The 16,433-nt window shown below is 43.8% G+C and overlaps 1 protein-coding gene across 8 annotated transcripts in view; it reads right to left on the reverse strand.

The window, feature by feature from the left end:
- The window catches only part of LOC311265780 (extracellular sulfatase Sulf-2-like), a gene marked incomplete at its 3' end in the record, with an annotated part of 129,433 nt that overhangs the window by 35,533 nt on the left and 77,467 nt on the right, over positions 1–16,433 (reverse strand). For 7 of the 8 annotated variants that reach the window (XM_084367764.1, XM_084367768.1, XM_084367765.1 and 4 more), the window contains exon 2: positions 15,560–15,616. Of the gene's footprint in view, positions 1–4,768; positions 5,197–15,559; positions 15,617–16,433 lie in introns of those variants that run through there. The other variant, XM_084367763.1, reaches the window with a different exon arrangement.

Below are 16,433 nucleotides of genomic sequence, written 5' to 3' on the forward strand. Positions count from 1 at the left end.
AGTATCTCCTCACCTCAGCCGGGGGAGTCTGCAGTAAACACACAGAGACAAACACGTCCTGAATAAAACTCTGTCTCCTGAAAATGACACTTGTATATTCAAATTGTTTTCATAATTGCGTTGTGATGACAACATAATCGCTGCCTGGATTATGTTTAGAGATGACGTTTCTTCAAGTGAATAAGCAGAAAGGAGGTGACCGGTGGTCTGTGGTCACAGCAGAGACAGACGACTTCTGCGTTTCCACGTCATATCATTGTCGGCGCCGCTGTCACAAAGACAACAGTCTGTTTTCTCAGAGTCACAACCGACAACAACAACTCAGGACAAAAACATGAGTTTATTCATTCATTTAGTCTCTAATGGAGACATGGAGGCAGATAGAGATGGTGCCAGGCTGCCAGCCGGACTGGATCGCCCCGCCAGCCTTCATCTTCCCCGGAGGCTTGGTGTCAGGTGGCAGACAGAAAGCCCGGTGAACGAGGTCCATCAGGAACCAATCTGACGCTGATGGTTTGATAAAAGTAAAAGGACCAAAATTCTTCTTCCACCTCTGCGGTCTGTGATTATTTATCCATCTTAAATGTGTTTTTCTTGTTATCAGAACAATCGGCCTGTTGGAGCAGGAAGTGCCGGTTTTTGCATCATGAGTTACAAAACGCAGGCGGGATCGAACAGTCAAAGTCTGGATACAGTCTGCTGAGTCGTGCATGAAGCCAGAGAAGATCGAAGTCCTGGGTACGATCTTCTGCTAACTTCCACTTTCTAACTTGCGGCTCATAGAGCGTTAGCACTGGAGACTTTCGCCGACTGAGCCGGCTAACTTGACCAGAGACTCTTCTGGACTTCCCAAATGTTATTGGACCAAATTCTGATAGCGAGACGAATCATGTCGCGAGGGTTGTGACTGATGTGACCAGTACTTGATTTTTGGGGCAGATGTGGATATTAGGTCTCATCTTTTATTGCATTATAATCTCAAAAACATGTTTTCATATCGGTGCATCGGACAATAGAGTCGCTGATGCAGATATAAGTGTGTGTGTGTGTGTGTGTGTGTGTGTGTGTGAATATTGTATCTTGATTTGATGCTCAAGAAAATGTACTCACAGTTTTATGTAAGCTTATGGGAAAAGTCTTCCAGTGCTAACGTGCACCTGGTGTTGTTCGGCCACTACGTCTCTCACCCTGCGGCTTGTTCCCACATCATGTTTTCTACACGTGAATTTATTCCTTTTGTTTTCATATATTAAAACTTGTATCTGAGATTATTCTGTGAAACGAGCAGGTTTACTGGACGGACCGGAGCCACTGGACTGCCTGCTGTGACCCAGACCACATAAATGTGATCACTGTGAGTAAAGTCCACAATTGGATTCGTGCTCTGAGTGTTTTTACTGTGTGATATTGCCAAGCAACCTCCCGACCACGCAGTCCTTCACCTCCTACACAACTTTGTTTCAACGTGCCCCTGTGCACAAAAAGAAACGCTTCTCCCAGTTTTTGGTGTTAAGAGCCAGAACCGTCAGCCAACTTCATTAACGAGTTAAAATCCCTGCAGGGACCGAAACCAGACGAGTGGAGGCACAAATCGCATCAGGCTGCTGTCCACACACTTTTGGCCATGTCGCGTGTCGAACTATACCATCATTCTACATTACGTGGTCTGGAAATGTGCTGTCATGCTCTCCTGAACTGTGAACAAGAGCTGCAAACACCCGCGGGGCATCATAAATCCCGTCGTCTGTCATCCCCGACGTGCCCTCGCTCTCCTCCATCGTGTCTATCTGCTCATTAATATTCATGAGCAGATGGGCGGACCTCGGCACAGATGCAGCTGGCCGCCGTGCCGCTCGCATGAAATGTGGTGAATGTCAATAAAGAGATACAGCGTTAATGCGGACCTGCTGCTCCATATTCATTAAGTCACGTCTACATGCAGAGAGAGCAGCAGCAGGTTAAACGTCTCCCGGCGCTCACGGGTCAAAGGTCAGAGGTCGGCTCGCTGCTTCCTGAAAAAGTAGCCTGATCAATAAATTCAAACTGGTAATGAGATGATGTTCTTACTCTTCATTACAGAGCGAGCTGCGGTCTGGACGTACAGTGTATCATGTGTGATCGATACGATTTCCAATATTTTTTGTCTCTCTGATCGATACAGCAGCTGATATTTCCCGACTGTTATCAATAAACATGTCAGCAGGTATTTACAGAGCGGGATTTATTATTAGTCAGTTGTTTTTTATACTCAGTCAGCATCATCACGGTTTCTCTTTCAGACAGAATCACCTGGATCTGGCCGGAGATGAGGCGAGAGGGGCGGTCCGATCAGTCGCGCGACGCGTCGGTTCTTGAAGCGTCGCTCTGGTGCGGCAGCATTGAAGAAAAAACTGCTAACAAAGCTGCACAATTCTGTGACAAAAACATTAAATCTCCTATAATTTTTTCACAATAAAACTCAGTTATTGAGTTATCTAAAAGCTTTTATTATGAAGCAGCAGAATCAGGAACTTTACGACTCCTGTGACACGATGAAACATTAAAATACAGCAGTTATCTGAAAGACACGGCTCGTCTGATGGAGAGAATGATGTCATCAGGGGTTGGACGCGGTCGTGAGACGTCCATCGCGCATGCAAACCATTTCAAGATAAAACTGCTCCAGGCCGACTCATCACTGAAGGGTCCTGGTGTTTCTCAGCTCCTGTTTTTGAATATTTTATCAGCACTACGTTCGTGTATGATGAGTTTTTGCTCCTGTTACTCTCAGACAGGCGCCCGAATACTTCCTCAGAAATACGTGTTAAATATTCATTTTCTGTGGACAGTCGATCTGAACTTGGACCATGTCGGACTGCACACTGTGTCTTCCAGCCGATAGGGACGTCACAGCTCATCTGCAGGCTGATTTTTTGGGCGAGAAGAATAAATACATAATTCAGTGTGTTCAAACTCCTATAGATTAATGCCAGAAGCACTTCACAGAGCTGCCGTCTGTTTGGGGAAATAAAACTTGAAGCGTAACCTTTCAGAGGAGCCAGAAACCAACGTCTGTTCTCTAACAACGACTCTGAGTTTTACTCGGAGCTCGACTGGGACGCTCAGGGTCATTTTACTCATATCTTCAGGAACGATAAAAGGCAGTTTATGGGGGAAGAAACTTTTTGGGCAACAGTTGAATGTTTTAGCTGCAGTTCTGACAACATCACTGAGTCGCCGCTGAGCACAGCCGCGCTCCTGATTCTCTGTTGTTGGAGCTCAGCCAGCAGTTCATCCCTGCTGTCAGTGTTTATGCTAAGCTAGGCTAAACGCAGCCTGGACCTGTCTTCGTACTGGATCAGAAGCATCTGACGGTGGAGCCACAGAGCTCTTCAGTTCCTCTGTTTTCTGTGCATGAAGGTTTGTGATATCAGATCTCAATTAAAAACAGGAAACTGTCTTCTGTTTGTTTCTGTCGGCGCTGAAACCAAACACTGATCCAGGACACGGACGACGTGCAGAACTCTGTAGGTTTGGATCAGAAGTCTCATGTGCAGACTCAAACCATCAACCTGTCCGTCTCTTAACACTGTCTGCTCTCAGCTCCAAGCCCATTGGTTCCTGGTAAACCTTTAAAAACACCTCACAAATATTTCATTTTTTTAAAAAGGTGATTTCCTCAAACAAACAGGAGGAAATTACTTTGTCGGGGACTATTTTCAGCGGCGGATTAATCCACATTTGGTGCTCTAGTGAGTATTGTAATGGCAGCAGGTCGGTGTGTGTGAGTCCAGATAGACTACTGTGTGTGTGTGTGTGTGTGTGTGTGTGTGTGTGTGTGTGTGTGTGTGTGTTCATCACTGATGTGCGGCACAAAGAAAGCAGATATAGAGAAGTGAAGCCACGCCCCCTCCTGGTCCGACCCATGGGAACTTATTTCAGCAAAAACAGTGTAGAGACAAATAATTTATTGATCCTGTTTGAATTGTGTCAGTTTGCTGTGTTAAAGTCAAACCTCATGTAGTTTTGTGTTGAAGCGCTCAGTGAACTACATCGTCTCATCAACACCAGAACCAGAACCAGCACCAACATGGAGCCAACTGGGCTCAGAAAAGCTCATAAACAAGATGAACATCACAATAAATCAGCTCATATTGACAACTGCAGTTCTGGTTCTGGTTCTAAAATTAACGCAGACTTAAACAAAAAAATATTTTAAGTTTTACGTCGGTCTGAATTTCGAAATGATACCTGAGTCTTGATAAATTCACAGTTCTGAACAGACATTTCTATTATTCCTGCTGCAGCTGTGTGTTCCTGTGCTGATATTTATCTGATGTCTGTGTTTTCTGGGTATTAAAGCTGTTTTTGTGTCTCTGCCTGAAGCAAAGCGCAGCATCAGTCAGATCAGCGATACATCGAACAGTTTAGTTGATAAACTAAAAACTAAAATATCTTCTTCTTCTTCTCATTTCTGATCCGACAGGAAACTGAATGTGTGACAAAAACCAAAACGTCACAAATGAAATAACAGATTTTAAAATATAAACTGAATATAAATATGAAATATGAAATCTTGTAGTTTTAAATATATATATTTATCTTCAGGAGGAACCAAAGAGCTTGAATCTGAGAGTCTTGGAGTCTTGAAAAGTACTGAGAGTCGGACCGACGTGTTCCCGGATCATTAACACTGACGGACACAGAACAAACAGACTTCTGCTTCTCGTAAATCAAACCAACAACCTGAAACGTGCAGGACACCAGTTATCAGACCAGATCCACTTACTGTGCGTGAGCGTCTGGATCCTCTCTGACCGGCAGACGAACGGCGAAACAAGAAAAGACGACAGGATGATCCTGAAACTGCAGAACCACCGGTTCAGACGGGCTCACTTCTGCTTTTCTCTTCCTCTTTTTCACGTTTGAATCTGTTCTTCTTCCTCTTTCTACATTATTCTTTGTCTTTTTCCGGACGTCTCACTTCAGCTCTCTCCCCTCCTCCTGCCTTGCTCGTAGTGCTTTGCCTGAACCAGCAACCTCACTTCAGGTCCTGTTGGTTGTTACCGCGGCAGCAGACATGGTAATAATCCCCGTGGCAACCGCTCTCTCTCTCCCCTGATGACCGCAAGCCTTCCCTGTTGCAACAACAGCTGAGCGGCTGCTGCTCCTCCGTCTCCTCCGTCCTCTCCCTCGCTTTTAATTCCTCCTCTCCTCTGCTGCTCGCTGCCTATCGCCTTCTCCCGATCTCTCTCTCTCTCTCTCTCTGTGGCTCCATCACTCCCACCTCCCTCCTCTCTCCCTCCCTCCCTCCCTCCGGCTCTGACTCTCTATTGTCTCTCCATCTCTTCACCTCCCTCTCTCTCTCTCCTCCTCCTCTCAGTTGTTTATTTTCAGACACAAGAAAGAACAAAGTGAGAAATAAAACTCTGCTCATTAACTTTCTGTCTATGTAGTCGACGAACGACAGGAAAGCAAAGAAGGAGGAACCACATCAGGAGTCAGAGTCTCTCCTCAGGTTGGACCAGAGAGACAGTGCTGCCGCCCACAGCGTCCAGAACACAGAAGAAGGAGAAGAAGAAGAAGAAGAAGAAGGAGAAGAAGAAGAAGAAGAAGAAGAAGAAGAAGAAGGAGAAGAAGAAGAAGAAGAAGAAGAAGGAGAAGAAGAAGAAGAAGAAGAAGAAGAAGAAGAAGAAGGAGAAGAAGGAGAAGAAGAAGAAGAAGAAGAAGAAGAAGAGGCAGTCTACTGAAGCGTCTTTCATAACATTCATGTTAAAACTCAACGTTGAAATGCTGCCCAGCTTGTTGTTGCACGTCTGTTCATCCTCTTTAAACCTGGTGTTTCTGCACCGACGCAGATAAAGATTACTGAAGGGTTCGACTGTTAATCGAAGATCTTCAGCGATCATCTTTGAGAAATTAAAGTACTTTATCGTTTAATTGTACTTTTGATACTTAAGTACATTTAATATCAGATACTGAAAGACTTTTACTCGAGTACTATTCATATAAGTGACCTTCACTTTTACCAAAGTAATATTTTAACATGATATCTGTACCTTTACTTGAGTGTGACTGTTGGGTACTTTTACAACCCTGACAGAGGAGGTGCTTTACCCTCATTAGTGGCCCGACAGTGATGCGTTCAGGAGCATAGGAAACAAAAGTGTGTGATTCCTGCTCCACAGAGGATGAACCTTTGCCATTTTTGAGCTTCCCTTTCCGACCTGCAGGGGGCGCTGAGCGCTGTTAGTGTTGTGTAGTACTGATATAACGAGGATCCTCTTGATGAGAAAATGATGAATAACAGATTTATTACTCTCTTATTATTTCTGACGCTGACTGATGACTTTTGTTTCAGTTTGTAATCAGTGAGTCGATCTGACTCCCAGCTGAGGCTCGTTAACGACTCGCTGAGGTTATAATCTGACATGAAGGTTTAATCTGTGTTGTCTCTAAACAGTCACACAGTGTCCCGTCTGAATCATTTATCCGCAGCGTGGATGTGAAGAAGCAGCAGAGCGATGCCTCTCGTCACGTTGACCCTCTTCGGCTGCTTTATTGATGAGGAGGGCGTCCGCGGCTCCACGGGAGCGCCGAGCGCAACACTGAACATCTCTACATCGCTCTCAGCTCTCAGCCTGCTGATGACTTGACATGAAAACATCTCTGCTGAAAACTTTCACATTCTGGAAGTGGATTTATTTTTACTGCAGATCAATAATTATATGTTTTTTAGTGCTTTCAGCTACAGTTGACCCACATGCTGCGAAGTTGCCATGGTAATAAGACGTCTAAAATCAGAAATCTGAATGCTTCGTTTTTGTTTTGTAGAGGAAGAAGACGTCGTGTCGGCTGCACCGAAAAAAAAAGACACAAAAGAAAGATAAAGAGCGACACGTGAAGCTCTGTGCTGTTTAAGTCACCTCAAAGCCGATGCACATTAAAAACCAGGGGCGCTCTCCTGATACGCACACAACGAACGGAAACAAACATGCTCGGGAATCAGCATCTCTGCTCCGTGTGAGCAGATGTAATCCTGCAAGCACGAGGCTGTGACCACTACCTAGAAAACCTGTATTTCCCCCGGGAGTGTCTGACGCTTGTTCTCTTTAAACCAAGGTCACTTTATTCTTGGTGATTCATTCATTCTAATACAAACCTTCGTCTTTTACTGAACCTAACCAAACTGTGACTGGAAACTGGAAATATAAAGTCTAATAGTAAAAAATGCATAAAACAAACAAACTCTTATTGCACACTGGACGTTAAACCAGGACGCCAACATGAAAGCCATAATCCACTCAGCCAGCTCGACCTGCCGAGAGTCAGGGAACTGAGCATCTTTAGACTGTGTCACATAAAGACCAACCTCTCTGAAAGGTTTTCCAGCAGAAAACTTCTCATAAAAACAAGACAAGGCAGAATATCACCTTCCATGCACATAGATGAGGTTAAATACACAAATTACTGACGATCACAGAGCTCGACGTGCAAAACCACGCCCCATCCCGGCGAATTACCGCGTGGGACGCGAGCTCGACCCTCCATACGTGAGTGCAACAGCTCAACACTCGCTCGCTCTTCAGGTTGACTTTTAAGACTTCGGCAGCGGAGATGAACGAGACATTTCCTCAAGTCTCCTCGAGTGCTGACCACAAGTCTGAGGAGTACAGGAGCCGGTGTGTCGCTTTGTGTCGTGACAAATAACATTTCTGGACATTCAGCTCAACTTATAATCAGATTGTCCTCTCAAGAAGAAGAACGCCATCAGCTGTTTCTGCAAATACTCGCAGAAAAACATGCAGGTGACGTTGCCCTCTGGTGGCTGGAGGAGATACGACGGGAGAGAAGGAGGAAATATTGTGACGCTGTCAGACGAAGAAAAGTAAAAAGTTGTCGTCCTGCTGATAGAGGCGACAGAAAACACTTGCATGTTACTCCAGAGGACAAAATGATTCAGAGGACTTGTTTTTAATAAAAGAAACTGTTATAATAGTGTGAATCTTTCTAATATTTTTGGGCGTATGAGCTCATTATCAAAGAGCAGGACTACTTCAAGGAAACATGGAGATAATTTCTAGGACAGCGTCGTGTCACCTTAGTTTTGTTTTCAGTCGAGACAGCGTCGCTCATCAGTCCGCTGCTAAAATATCTCAACATTCAGAAGAAGAATCGGACTTTGTCACTATGAGCGTTTTTCTGAGTCGTTAACATTATTAACGCAGTGATTTCATGTCCTCCAAAACATATTTGGAAAAGCAAATCAGCAGAATGTGAGATCAGTTTCATGAGACAAAAGCTGCTTCAGGTGAATCCATCCAGAGATCAAGAAGAAATCAACAAACCAGGAAGAAAAAAGGAAACGTGAGATTCAACTGAACAGAACAGAAAAAACAACATGAGAGACGTGGTGGTGTTTTAGGCTGGAATATCCCTTTAAGAGATAAGCTGTCCATCTGCTGCACACACACACACACACACACACACACACACACACACACACACACACACACACACACACACACACACTTCAACATGAATAGAACATGAAGACAGGCCATCATCTAAACACACGACATCATTACACCACCTCTCTCCACCACAGGCTCCGCCCACCGCCTCATTTACACCTCCACTCATCTCTTCAGCACTCTCCATCTACACACCTCCATCTTCATTATCAGCTCTCTGCTTCACCCTTCACCTCATTTACACACCACTTCAACATCACCCAGCCATCCAGCCTTCATACAGTATGTATACATCCACCGTCCACCATCCACCGTCCACCGTCCACCGTCCACCATCCACCGTCCACCGTCCACTGTCCACATGGACCTGAGAGGAGCATACTGACGTGAAACAGACATTGTGAGGGGAAGACAGATTCAGAGAAGAAGACAGATTCAGAGAAGAAGACAGATTCAGAGAGGAAGACAGATTCAGAGAGTGAGACAGATTCAGAGAGAGAGTCTGATTCAGAGAGGAAGACAGATTCAGAGAGTGAGACAGATTCAGAGAGAGAGTCTGATTCAGAGAGGAAGACAAACAGAGAGCAGAGGGAGACAGACAGATTCAGAGAGGAAGACAGACTGAGAGAGTGAGACAGACAGATTCAGAGAGGGAGACGAGTGCGATGAGTTATCTGACTAATGAACTGCTCTTATCTCGCGGCGCTGCTGAGTGACGAGCAGAGCGACAGATAGATTGATAGACAGTCTTTTGTCCTCAGGAGTGAAGCCGCTCGGCGCAGCTCGCTCAGCGGCCGACTGATGAAACTAAATGCTAATGAAACATCTCACATCAGACGGACCGAGCGTCACGTCTCTGCTGCTGTTTGACGAGGAACAAAACACGCTTTAACAAGAGAATAACAAATAAATACACAGCCGACGCTTTGATTCAAGTGTCTCTGCTGCTCGCAGGGAAAGAAATGACTCAGAGTAATTTAAACAATAAAGTGTTGACTGTAGTTTTATGGTTCTGATTGGAAAAGCAGAGAGTTTAGCAGCAGGCGTTAAACATCAATCTGAATGTCGACCTGAACCTCTAACTGGTCATTTAGAGGCACCAGTATTAAATTGAGAGCATTGATATGTAATTAAAAGTATTATTTTTAATGTGGGTCACCTCCGAGCTGAAGCTGCTCTGCAGTCCGGTGATCTGGCAGGTTTTAATCATCTTTCACTTAAACGGACGTTCAATAACATGAAACTGCAGGTCTGAGTCATTTTCATGAAACTCTCTTAAGATGCAATTAAATCAGCATAAAAATAAGAGTTTAATGTGATTCAGACATTAAAGACGCTGTAGTGAATTAATTTTTTAAGGCATCGAGTCATTTGTCTTTCCTCCGTCCTGACACGTCTCATTATTCATCTGCTGCCAAGGATTTATCAGCTCCACGCTGCAGACTTTATATCCAGGATTATGGAAAGTTACAGTCATAGTTTCCACATTTTACAGTCAGTTAAAATAAAATAACATTTTAAATTCACTCTGAATCTAAAACTCAGCAGCAGTTTGGTTTCCAGTTTGTTGAAGCTTTTAAATTCATATTTCATTTTACTGGAGTTGTATTTGAACTTAGCTTTATTTTTTACTTATTTATTCACCCAGTTAGGAGGCTGTTGATGATGATGATGATGATGATGATGATGATGATAATTAATTAAGGTGTTTTTCAGACATTTAAAGTCGAGCCGGTGATGTTGTAGTTATTTGTTGAGCGCTGCAACCGTCCGGCTACCAACGAGTTTCAGAACCGTTTTTATTGTGAATTATTTTTGTCAAAATGTGAAAAAGTCACTGTGTGTGTGTGTGTGTGTGTGTGTGTGTGTGTGTGTGTGTGTGTGTACAGGTGAGTTGTGTTGGCAGTCAGCCACATGGTGATTACCACCTCCATTAGAAAGCTGTGATCATGTTAAACACTCACTCACACTCACACACACACACACACACACACACACACACACACACACACACTCAGAGACACACTGAAGACTTTGATCATCGTGAGCTTTTTACTGGTGTGTCGTGTGTGTGTGTGTGTGTGTGTGTGTGTGTGTGTGTGTAAAAGCTCTCAGCTCTGAGGGACTAAAAGCATTTTCGTCATTTTGTGTCATTACACTGAATCACAGCAGCTCACATCACAACTGACCTCCCACAGTGACCTCTGACCCTCACCGCTGACCTCCTGAGATATCATTAATATTATAATAATAATAATAATATTAAGAGGAAGAAGAAAATAATAATAATATAATTTTTCTACTCTAAAATGTTATCAGCCTCAGGAATCAAGCTAGGATTATTACACAATTATTATTATCATTATTATTATTATTATTATTATTATTAGTTACAGCGACCCTTAAAGAGACAGATGGGTTATTTTGGTTGAACAAACATTGTGTCCTGACAGACAACCTGATAAAATCATTAAACACATATATTTTTTATAAACATTAATAAAGTAGAATTCAATACTGCAGATATGCAGAAGTACACAGTATGAAAACACCATGAAATAACTTTCAATCACAATAAAATCAACAATAGAAGGAATCGATCTGCTGAAACCTTAAGATGAAAATATTCACATTTTCTTCTGTAATGTACAAATAATTTTGAACAGATGAGATGTTTAAACCGATGTGTTTCTCTGAAGGCTAAAATGATTATCTGATAATTATTTATTCTGATGGTGTCATATAGTGAAAGATTTTATCAGTGATTGATTTATTTTGGTTGTAGTCGGGTTTTATTTTCGGTATTGTTTGAAAAATGTGTTTAACTCTTAACTGGCATCTTTCCGCAGCTGAATGCTAACATGTTAGCATCACGTTGATGGTATGATGATAATCCGTCACAGCTGTGTGTCTGTCAGCTTGTTTTTCTGCATCAAACCTACAAACTGTGTAATTTGCTTCTTTTTTGAGCAGCGCAGTCAATTTAGAAATTAATTTGTTGTGCAGTGAAAAAATCAGCCTCACTGCTTTGTATTCTTCACAGTTACTGCTGCACTGATTTGGCTGATCGAGCCCCTCTGTGTGTGTGTGTGTGTGTGTGTGTGTGTGTGTGTGTGTGTGTGTGTGCGTGCGTGCGTGCGTCTGTACGTGCGTGTGTGTGTGTGTGTGTGAGCTCCTTTCAGACAAACAACAAAAGAGCTTTCAGATTCAAATCCAGTCCTACGACACAGATGATGGAGAGAGTCGAGAAGGAGGGACAGAGGAGAGAGAGAGAGTCCAACTGGCTCAAACAACACCTCTCTCTCTCTCTCTCTCTCTACACTTACTGTCATCATGGTAACCATGCATGATGCTGGTTATTATGGGCTGTGCTGGGATGTGAACTACTGGGAGCAAAAGAGCAGCTACAGACATGAAGGCTGCAACTTCTTTGTTTCCTCCGACCTACAGTTTCTATCAGATGTGCAACATTCTGCATCTGTGCAGCGACGACACGTTATCACAAGTTTGCAGCCGACACAAAATTATAGTAGTCAAGTTGTGTTGCATTGAATTGTGGGTGAACATTTACGTTTCTTTTCTGTGTGACAGAGGGAGGCAGCGAGTGGACACAAACAGTGTTTTGAACGTGGACATCCGACCACATCTTTACAGAGACCTGTCTCCACCACGTCTTTACACAGACCCGTCTCCACCACATCTTTACAGAGACCCGTCTCCACCACATCTTTACACAGACCCGTCTCCACCACATCTTTACACAGACCTGTCTCCACCACGTCTTTACACAGACCCGTCTCCACCACATCTTAACAGAGACCTGTCTCCACCACATCTTTACAGAGACCCGTCTCCACCACATCTTTACAGAGACCTGTCTTCACCACATCTGTACACAGACCTGTCTCCACCACATCTTTACACAGACCTGTCTCCACCACGTCTTAACAGAGACCTGTCTTCACCACATCTGTACACAGACCTGTCTCCACCACGTCTTTACACAGACCTGTCTCCACCACATCTGTACACAGACCTGTCTCCACCACATCTTTACACAGACCTGTCTCCACCACATCTTAACAGAGACCTGTCTCCACCACATCTTTACACAGACCCGTCTCCACCACATCTTTGCAGAGACCTGTCTCCACCACATCTTTACACAGACCTGTCTCCACCACATCTTAACAGGGACCTGTCATCACCGCAGGACTACAGCTGGACGAGGAGAGGTGGACTCTGTGTTTACATGCTTGGTGCTCACACACAGTTAAAAGTTGGTGGACAGTGTTTACTTGATGCTGAAAGAATAAAGGCACACTAAGACAGTGCTTCACTTCAGAGGTGTTTCCTTCAGCCCTGTATGAGACCAGGACCAGTTCTAACCAGGACCAACTGATCCTTCCTGCTCAGAGAAACTGATCCCCAAAGGTATGTGAGGAAATAACATAAGAAATCTGTGTCGTAACAACACAGCAAGTGACGGATAAAGAGTCTAAAGCTGGGTCTGTTGATATTCTGTAAATTTCTTCATGTTCAGACTCACAGCCTGATAAATCTTCTTCCTCTGAGCCACGCTGCTGTTCCTTCATCACCATGAACACACTGACTGCAGTTTATTTTAACTCAATCCCACATATGCTGTCCTGCTGCCACAAATACTCACTACAGCACCAAATATCGATTAATCTGCTGCTGAAAATAGTCCGACAAATGCAAATGTCCTCCTGTTTGTCTGATATAAATTTACAGTGAGCAGCTGTTTGAGGACATTTTTACATCTTCACTAGGAACCAACGGGCCTGAGTCGACTGGAAACGACTTGGTAAAGAGAAAACATCATGTTGAGGGATGTTCACACATCACATTGTTTGTTGATGAGACTGTATACTGTGTGTCTGTATGTTGAGGCAGGAGAACAGAGAGAAGGGGTTTATAGACATTAATGAGGTTTGTGCTGCCATGTGACTGCGGATCTGACGGATCTGATGGATCCTCCGGTCCGTCTTTTAGACTTCAAACAGAAAAAAAAGACATGAATGTAATTTGACGTGATAATGAAACCAAACATGTCGTTCATCCAGCTGGAACCAGCTGTCCAAACACAAACACGAGTCCATATACTGACAGATTTGGACATTTCTGTGTTTTAAAGACGCACAGCATAAAAAAATAAAACCCTCAGAAGTGCTCTGTGTTGTTTTTATAAATTGTAGATGCTGATTGGTCTGAAAGCTTCTCCTCAGTTTGAGAAACACACTGAGCTGTCGGCTCGTCTGCTTTTAGGAGAAGAAGAAACTGAGTTTAACACAAAGATAAAAAATGACAGCTGGATGAAAATAAATGATGGTTGTGTTTGCTGCTCTGTGCTGCGACCCGCTGTGAGGAGGAATCAACAGCCACCAGGACATTTGGTTTTCTCCTCGTTATCACTGTCTGGACCCTGCAGACCACCAGCCAAAGGATTAAATAACAACTGAACCGACAAACAGATGTTTTTCTCCGTCGCTAAAACGCTCCACTCACATGTTGAGAGCTCACCACTTTAGTTTTTACTCGTGTTTTTTCTAAAAGGAATATTAAGCAGATGATAGGATTCACAGACTATCTGACAGATTGACGACTGAAACCACGCTGCTGTTTGTGTCTCGAGTGCAGAGCTGAGCTTCCACTTCTGTCAGAGATAATTGTTAAGATATAATAATATAAGAATTCTGCATTAAAATGTCTAAAAACGACTCGACCTTTGTTCGTTTGTGTGACCTCCACGGATCACTGCTGCAGTCAGGTCGATAAACAGGAGTGAAGATAAATCTACTTTTTAATCCCACAAGTTACAAAGTAATCTCTGAGCTCTGCTCCTGTCGGATCAGAACAAATCTGATGAGACTCTCAGAAAATGACTTTTGTTTTCATAGAGATGCACGACAGCACCGAGCGTCAAATAATTTTAAGGAGACAGTTCGAGAACTTGGTGGAAAAGGATTCAGTGTGACGTTTGGGACCAACCAGCTGAGACAGTTATGTTCTCTGGTCTACGACTCTGGTGATGAGCTCTGCGCCTGTGAACGTCATACAGGAATGTTTTCTTTTTGTACGAGGAGACAAAAGCTCTGAATCTGAATCATCATGTGTTTTAGGTTGAACAGGCAGCTAAGCTTTCACATAAACATAATGTTCCTCTGGAGTGAAGGTATTAATGTCCGGGCTACACAACAGTTTAGATAAAACAGCAGAAAGATGAGGACGTATCTCAGGTTTCAAGTTTTGATCATTGCAGCAGAAGAGAGGAGAGAAGAAGAAGAAGAGGAGGAAGAAGAAGAAGTAGAGGAGGAGGAGGAGGAGGAGGACTGGGCGAGTTTCCAGCGTGAGCAGTGACGGAGCCACCGAGGCGCCTCAGAAACAAGATCCACTGAGAGAGGGAGAGTAATGGCATGCTGCAGCCTACTGGGCCTCTGGCATCATTTGGCAGTGTGTGTATGTGTGTGTGTGTGTGTATGTGTGTGTGTGTGTGTGTGTGTGTGTGTGCGCGTGTGTGTGTGTGTATGTACCTCCTGCAGTCAGCCTCATTGCCAGCAGCAGGCTGAACTAATCAGTTAGCGGGTTAGCTGCAGAGCTGCTTGACCTTTTGACCTCTGGCTTCTCTAATAGACACATTAAAACATATGGAAACATCCCGAGACTCACTCACACACACACACACACACACACACACACACACACACACACACACACACACACACACACACACTGCTACAAACACACACAACACATCACAGCTGACAAAACAAACTATCAGCTGTGCAAAAGTTTTCAAACACATAACGTTTCCAAATGTAACCATGGATACAGATGAGAAACATAAACCTCAGGGATCTGTGTGTGTGTGTGTGTGTGTGTGTGTGTGTGTGTGTGAGAGAGTGTGTGTGTGTGTGTGTGTGTGTGTGTGTGTGCTGTCATGATGGATGTGGTTTCTAACCGATTGTAGCGGCCCGACTGCAGGAGGTACAAACCCAAGAATTCATCACACGCACACGCAGACTAATTACAAATTGGTCCTGTGTGTGTGTGTGTGTGTGTGTGTGTGTGTGTGTGTGTGTTACCTTGTGCAGGCGTGTGGAGTGTCACCAGTGTTCGACAGCGATCAGCTCAGCAGGGATCTGAAACAAACACACAAACACTTTGGTTAAAACACACAGCAGATGAGACACTGGCAGCGCCCCCTACAGGCTGCAGCGTTCAGCACGATAACGACAGAACAATCAACGTCCTGATCGTTCACTGTTAATTATGTTAATTACAGTCTGAGCAGCTGTGGATCTGGAGTTTGTCCTGCAGGTGGCGACAGAGGAAACGTCGTGGGTTCATCCTCGGGAGCGTTTTGGATCAATTATTTCAAAAGTCCATTTCTGGGGCTTGAATGATGATTTCCATGAGCTTTGATATTTTGAAGTGTTTCATGATTTTCCTAAATATTTCCAAATCTTTTATTTATGTGGGTTAATGATGTATCTCATTGATCTCATTTTTATCTCATCTTTGCAGAATATAATACACAGATGACACTTTATAACAAGTGATTTTAACACTCGTCACATCTTCTCCTGTTTATGGACCAAATATGGAGACAACATGTCCATTATTGGCCACATGACCCCACAGTTCCCCTCTCTACATACAGTACCGGTAATCCACTGGCTGATATGCATGAAGCTGGAAACACTGTACGATTTCAGAAATGTTATTAATTCAAACTCATACAGGACAAGTGAATCGTCTGCGATGTGAAGCCAAAGCTCACGATTAATGTGCTCGCACTGTACGAGTCCAAACGGCCCGTCGGCCCCTGTGGACCGTCCTGGCTGTGGACAATTGTCAATAAAGATTAGTTTGAAAGCTGTAAGGCAGGTATTAGCAGCAATGCTATCAAGGCAGAAGCGTGCTGCCTTGATAATCTGTGCAAATGTGTGTCGAAAC

This window comes from Pagrus pagrus (assembly GCF_965226575.1).
Source record: "Pagrus pagrus genome assembly, chromosome: 11".
NCBI lineage: Eukaryota > Metazoa > Chordata > Actinopteri > Spariformes > Sparidae > Pagrus > Pagrus pagrus.